This window comes from Rutidosis leptorrhynchoides, chromosome 4, assembly GCF_046630445.1.
Source record: "Rutidosis leptorrhynchoides isolate AG116_Rl617_1_P2 chromosome 4, CSIRO_AGI_Rlap_v1, whole genome shotgun sequence".
NCBI lineage: Eukaryota > Viridiplantae > Streptophyta > Magnoliopsida > Asterales > Asteraceae > Rutidosis > Rutidosis leptorrhynchoides.
In genome coordinates this window covers 457,635,309-457,642,536 of record NC_092336.1, presented here as the reverse complement: position 1 = coordinate 457,642,536, position 7,228 = coordinate 457,635,309, and the positions used below count along the sequence as shown (strand labels likewise).

The 7,228-nt window shown below is 31.1% G+C and overlaps 1 long non-coding RNA gene across 1 annotated transcript; it reads right to left on the bottom strand.

Moving 5' to 3' along the window:
* Positions 1-3,127: 3,127 nt before the first annotated feature.
* Positions 3,128-5,204, bottom strand: LOC139844430 (uncharacterized). Its single transcript, XR_011757949.1, has 4 exons — positions 5,075-5,204; positions 4,063-4,990; positions 3,868-3,965; positions 3,128-3,267 (listed from the first exon to the last, which is right to left on the bottom strand). It is a non-coding gene; the product is annotated as an uncharacterized lncRNA (long non-coding RNA).
* Positions 5,205-7,228: the final 2,024 nt, after the last annotated feature.

Genomic DNA, 7,228 nt, shown 5'->3' with positions numbered 1-7,228 from the left:
AAGATTCCAACTTTCAAGATAACGTTAAAAACTTTTATCCTTATTAAAATGGCTTGGTAACAATTTGTCAAAAGTGGTTTCAGATATTTATAAAGTTATATTCTTTTTAAAGAAGACGCGACACTCAAATCATTTTACGTAAATTCTAAAATTCATAATAATAAAATATAATGGTAATAACCTTAACAATCTACTTCTTGACATGTTGTAAAATGTGTTAATCTTTTGAAATATATCGTAGTATGTAAATGTGATTTAACATATATAGCATAAAACTTTAACTAGATTTCAAATTACATTATAAAACGTTTTAGTAATAGAATTCTTTTAGACTGAAAACGTTCTCGTACGTTTGAAACTAAATCAAATAATTATCATAAGGTTTATTCTTCAAAAACTATTTATATTCAGATCACATAATTTATTACTAGAACTTATGTTTATCCTCATAAGTTTGTATTAACTTATTTAATAATAATCAAGTGTTACTATATCTATTAATTGTATTCGAAGTCGCTTATATATAAGTTTCATATCCTTTGTCTATATATATATATACACATTTCACATAACACGTTTTATTACGTAGATGTTTATCTAGAAAGAAAAAGTATAACGTTATACGTTTAATATTTTGTTAACGTTTTCAAGTCATATAATAATTTCATAACTTGTTTTCATATCAACCAAACCGTTGAATGTTTTATTAATATTACTCAATTTAATATTCACACATATGTATATAATCATACATATCTATTTACACATAATTGTTCGTGAATCGTCGAGAACAGTCGAAGGGTAAATGAATACATGAACACAGTTCAAAGTTTTTGAGATTTCAACTTTACATACTTTGCTTATCGTGTCAGAAATATTAAATCATTTAAAGATAAAGTTTAAATTTGGTCGAAAATTTCCGGGTTGTCACAAAGATGATGATAGCTATTACGTAAGATGTGTTTCGTGTGATGATTACGTAACCTGGTATCCCCTAAAATGATAATTAGGGTTAGTATATATAGGCAAACCGTAATTCTAGAATCATCCATGATTGTGGTAATCCTTTCCATAACTAACTTCCCCGTATCTCGGATACAATTATGGAAAAGATTATCGAACTTGGTCAACAAATAACCGCCATACTGAGAACAAAGTATTCAATGCGCTACCGCATACTGCAGAGATTCCATGCGCATACTAGTGCTTGCATCGCGCACGTATAACATGCGCTTGCGGGTCGCGGTATCATTAAATGCAACTAAGATCAACTTGACAGTATAAAAAGACTAGCATACATTTAAAAAAAAAAATTAAGATTCAGACTTTGTAATAGTGATTATACTAGTTATATAACACATGGTCTTAGATAGGCTGCCATTAACTGTAACATCGTAACCATCATATATTCGAAATTACAACTATATTTAATTATCAACTAGGGATGTGGACCGCGCGTTGCTGCGGAATTTGGGTCTTCTTTTTTTGGTATTTTGGTTGATGAGTTTAGTGAAAATATATAATTTTGTAGATAAGTATACCTATGTAGGTAGCTATATATTTATGTCACTGAGGATGTGCAAAAGATTACTACAGATAGGTAAATATACATTCACATCGTTAAGAATGTGCAAAGTTACACGTAGTTAACTATACATTCACATCATAAAGGATGTGCAAAAGATTACATATGTAGTACATAATAGGTTGCATAAGGATGCGCCACAGAGTTGTGGTGTGTTGTTAGCCTTGTTTGTGCTTCTTGGTTGTTGGATCTTTTTGTCATTTTTTTTATATGATGATCTAGTGTAAATTGTTTTTGTTGGATCTTTTTGTCATTTTTTTTATATGATGATCTAGTGTAAATTTTTTGTAAATTTTTTTATGAAGATTACCTCGGGTGTTGAACAATGATCTTTTTGCTTTTGGTGCGTCCTGGTAGGGTGTCTATGTCCGTGAGCGGTGGAATTTCAGTGTTTTGTGGTGTGTAACTGGTGCTATGGGTCGTGTGGATTATCGCAAAAAGTTGCTGGTTGTTACATACAAAAGGTTATTACATGAGTTTACATTGTATAATCACATTCTCTTTTTAATAAAGCACCCTAAAATTCTTGCAGTATATAACACAATTTAACATTCATAGCCGCACTGTCGGCTACTACGGAGAACTCAAATGTTGATTAAAAGTTAAGATGACCAAAAGAGTCGATTTATAATTCGATGTTGTAGCGATATGATACATGAGAATAACAAAATGAGCAGCTTGAAATGATACAAATAATAATAATAATACTCTGTGACCCTCTTAACATTATCATAAAGAACACCACCTAAAAAGTAAATTACAAAATGTATAATATGCAGATATATACAGGATGGCTCGTGTATACTAACGATCCCATTCTTGTAAATAACTTATCGCCAGAATAGAGTTGTCATCAGTGCTGTGATTAGGCGGGTGTAAATCTTGACATCTTCATCTTATGGGCCTACAATCACGCACACACCAAATCATTAAACTCGCTAAACAGTTGTCATATATATGTATATATATATATGTATATATATATATATATGTGTATATATATATGTGTATATATATATATGTGTATATATATATACATATAAATAAAAAGCTTGCTACTTATATGTGAAAAATACATGAAAATACTAATTCATAAGGCTCTTAATAATCCAGATAAAAGTATCTCCAAACCCCTCTTAAATTATGCATAAGATTGCTTAAACTGGAGTTATACTATGGATTCATGAAACATTCTTTCACTTTTGAAAGATTAAACGTAGTAATATTGATGAATTTCACTTCAAATTTCAACTCAGTGTTTACCAACTGCAATTGTGTTAGTATAATTTGATTAAGTTACCAACTTTTGACTTAAAATGAAAAACCCATAACAAATATATCAATTAGAAACTCGACTACTTTAAACCTGCTTGTAATAAAGGGATTGAGAAAAGTTGACCTTTATGTTTTCAAAGAGTCAAAACCACTAACAGAAGACGAAGAACACTCACCTACATCTACATTTCCAAAAAAGATACAAACATCGAAAGAACCATAAAATATTTACCGAAGTCCCACTAAATTTAGATGCAAAAACTAACCGGGTGTAACGAAATCCTGGCAATCTGGCTGAAAGTAACAGAAATTGAATCCACTGAATGCACCTGAGTATCAACCCTATGAGGAACCAAATGATGATCGACAACGCCCTTTTTTTCTCTCTTTTTAGATGACATGAAAGTCTGAAATATTAGAAATCAATCTTGTAACAAAGCTTTTAACAAAACATTCACAAACATACATCTCAGTCAGTAAATAACTACTGAAACAATTAGCTAACAATTACTATTGAGGCATACAGATAACAATCAAAATTTCATAGGCTCAACAAAAAGACAAATAACAGAGATACATGGACTTCTGTCTTGTTTTAATAATTTAATAGTTGTTGTTTTTACCGTTTAGATCTTTTTAAAGTTTCTTATAAATGCGCATGTTTAATATATACTCTAAGTATTAGTTTTGTGACTTAGGCCATCACTTTTATCCACACATGAGAAATTTAAATGGCTATCATAAATATGATCAAAAGTCAGTCATGATTAAATAAAAAATTTCTCATATATTTTGACTCCTATCCATGTTCTGACTGCATTTAAAAGCCATTTTCGTGTATAACATAGATAAGGAAATGATAGAAGTGGATAATTTCACATTTAAATTTCAGATTAGAAAATGATAGAGTTGAGAAATTTGAATGCAGTGAAGCAAATAGCAGGAGTCAAAACATATGTATACATCGTTGGAAAAAAATAATAATAAGCAAATAATAAAAATCTTACCTCTAACGATTGTGAGTGAAATATTCAAAGAAGGAATGCCACAAAATACTGTATCATAAGCCTTTTGAGCGTTGTATTATGGTAACAAATGATATTATCTGCACATAAAGAAAAAAGGCAGTACTTGGATTATGTTTCTGTTAGTCTTATTACGTAAGAGTGATCATGATTATGATTATAGTGCTCGAATATTACCTGGAATCAGGTGAATTAGGTAGTCCAGGTCTGAATTAGAAGCCTGGTTTGTTAAATTTGCGTATCTATGATAGCGTTCGGATGGAGTAAGCTAGTTAGGGCCATGGCTGCAACCCTTTTGTTGCCATGCCAAGATATGATCCTTTTTTCTCATTGCAAAAATCCATTAACTTACAGATTTTCATCATCACAAATCCGTCACATACACTAAGTTCAACATGGAACACTTTACAACATTTACTACAATGGTTAGTATATGTTACTTTAATTTAAAAGAACAGTTTTCAGAACGTTTGTTGTAATGGTTACTGTATGGTAAATTACCAGACTTTTGAACAACCTAATCCCAACAACATACAATAAACATTTCAGCATTAATATGCAAAGGTATTATAAACTAAATTAACCTAGAATACAAATACACTTTTATTAATCCTTATAAACAGAACAGTAGCTCAAGTTAAATCCTTATAAACATAACAATATTTCAACTTATATACAAACGTTAATTATTGTTGTAAAATTTCGTATACCTTTGTAGTTTGTTATCAATGAAAAAAGAAATAACTAAACATGCAATGAAAGAGATTTGTTACCATCAGCAGATTGAGAGACGAAGACAGCAGATAGGGATAACGAAGGCCTATGTCGAACCAAAAAAACCCGTTAATTTTGTTGGTAACAAAAGTAACCCAAATAATATCTTTTCCCAACCGCGTGACTATCGAGATAAAACCACAAAATCGATAACCCATGTTTAATTTCTGAAACGAAGAAACAATTAGCTACTCAAATAGGCTATCATCACGATAAAACACGAAACGAAAAACCCTAGGGTTATGTGATAATCACACAAAGAGAGGTGTCTGGTAAAACCAAGAAAGCAAAAACCCGTCTTCCAAATCGCCTCATCATCAGCATGAAACCACTAAATCGAAAACCCTAGGTTAGATGATAATCTCGTAGAGGGGAATTCGGTTGTTAAAACACAACAAAAATAAAGGGAGCGTACCACAGTATAAGAAGAGAAGGGCCATCGGACCACTTGAAAACGATGGAGATAATCGCCAGAAGATTCTGAAGTTGGGGATGATGAATGGGTAGAGATAGGCGATCAACAACGTAACTTTTTTTGGGGTAGGTATGATAAAGGCAAGCAACCGATTCAAGGATAACAGGGTTTAAAGGAAGATGGGTCGGGTTAGAGGAGGATATGGGTATTAGAATTTGACATCATTTACCACAATTTATATATATATATATATATATATATATATATATATATATATATATATATATATATATATATATATATATATATATATATATATATAGTTAAGATTATTATTTAAAAAAAGTCCTGTACAAGGAGGGGTGTTTGGCGCAAGAGCTTATGAGAACTTGAGCTTATGATTTTAGGGTGCGTTTGTTTAACTCTTAATGGAATGATTCAGCGCTGAATGCTGAACCATTCAGCATTCAGTGTGTTTGTTTCTGACCTCTGAATGACATATGGTACTGAATGGTTCAGAATTCAGTGTTGAACCATTCAGAGTTAAAACACTCTATTAACCATTAAAAGCCTAATTTTTCTGTAATATTCTTTTAAAATCACATCCAGAACGTGTAACAATAAGTATATTGTATTTTTTATTCATGTAACACGTTAATAAGGCAATTTTACTCAATTAATATCATTCATTTAAAACGATTATCAAACAGCTTATTTTCATTCAGAGCAAACTTTATTCATAGGCTCTTAACCATTCAGATTCTGAATGATTCAGCGCTAAATCATTCAGTTTTATCAAACGCACCCTTAATAAGCTCCAAGTAATAATCTTTGTTTGTTAGACATAAAAAGTAGAGCTTATGAAAATCATAAGCTCTAGAAAAATAAGCTACTTCAGTAGCTTATGAAAAAAAGTAGAGCTTATGAACTGAAAAATAAGCTCCAGCTAGTTTACCAAACACTTATAAAAAACAATAAGCTCCAGCTCACCCGAGATCTATGAGTAGCTGCGTACATGTGTGTTGTTTCTTACATATTTTCTTCAATTCCCTTTATTATATTATATATATTCAAATAGAAAACACAAAAAGACAAAAAAAAATGGAACTATTCATTTGAAACTTTTTCGCAATTTTGTCACCTTAACACCCCCCCCCCCCCCCCCCCGATCTTTACATTAAGTTAAATTTCACCCCCTTTTGATTACCTTTTTAATTTTGCCCAACCCTCTAATTTTAAGGGATATATATTAAACATCGTAAAATAATTACACAAAAACATAAGTGACTGGTTGGCTTGGTGGCCTTTATTTTTTCCAGATGGGTGCATGTTCGATTCTTGCAGGGGCGTTTTTTTTTTTCCTTCAAGGCTAGCGATTTAGGGCCCAGCAAAGCGGGCTGACCCGAATACTTGTTACTCTCATTTGTAATCCATTGGTTTGTACTCAAATCTCTATCATTTTATTAACAGAAATATGGCATCTACAATCAGGGAGTTGGGTCACTTACAAATCCCACTTGAAGACATACGTAAGGCCACCAACAACTTTGATAACAGCAAATGTTAGTAAGCTATAGTTTTATTGTAAACAATAAAATAATGTAGACCACGAAATTTTTGTATTCAGAACAGTATGAAAAGTATATGCTTAACCGTGGGCGCTTGGTAACTAACTTAACAAAGAAATATATATATATATATATATATATATATATATATATATATATATATATATATATATATATATATATATATATATATATATATATGGGCAGGATCAATGGGGAAGTAACCAATCGTGGGGAAGCAAAAAAAAAAAAAAATTCCGTTTTTTTTGAATTTTTTTTTCCCGACATCAAGATCACACGAAAATATGAACATTTAGAAGAGACACTTCATGATGAATGTTATTATTTAGGTGGGAAAACGATCGACAAAAATAACATTCAAGATAATATTGTTCGTGAAGAATATGAACGTTTTTTTTTCATGTTTTGTGAAGTAAAATTTAGCCCGATTTAGAGTTTAGGGTTTAGGATTTAGGGTTTGGTATTTTGAGTTTATTCCATAAACCCAAAACACCAAACCCTAAACCCTAAACCCTAAACTCTAAACCGTTCGTGTTAAAAACTCAATCTAAATCCTAAATCTAAA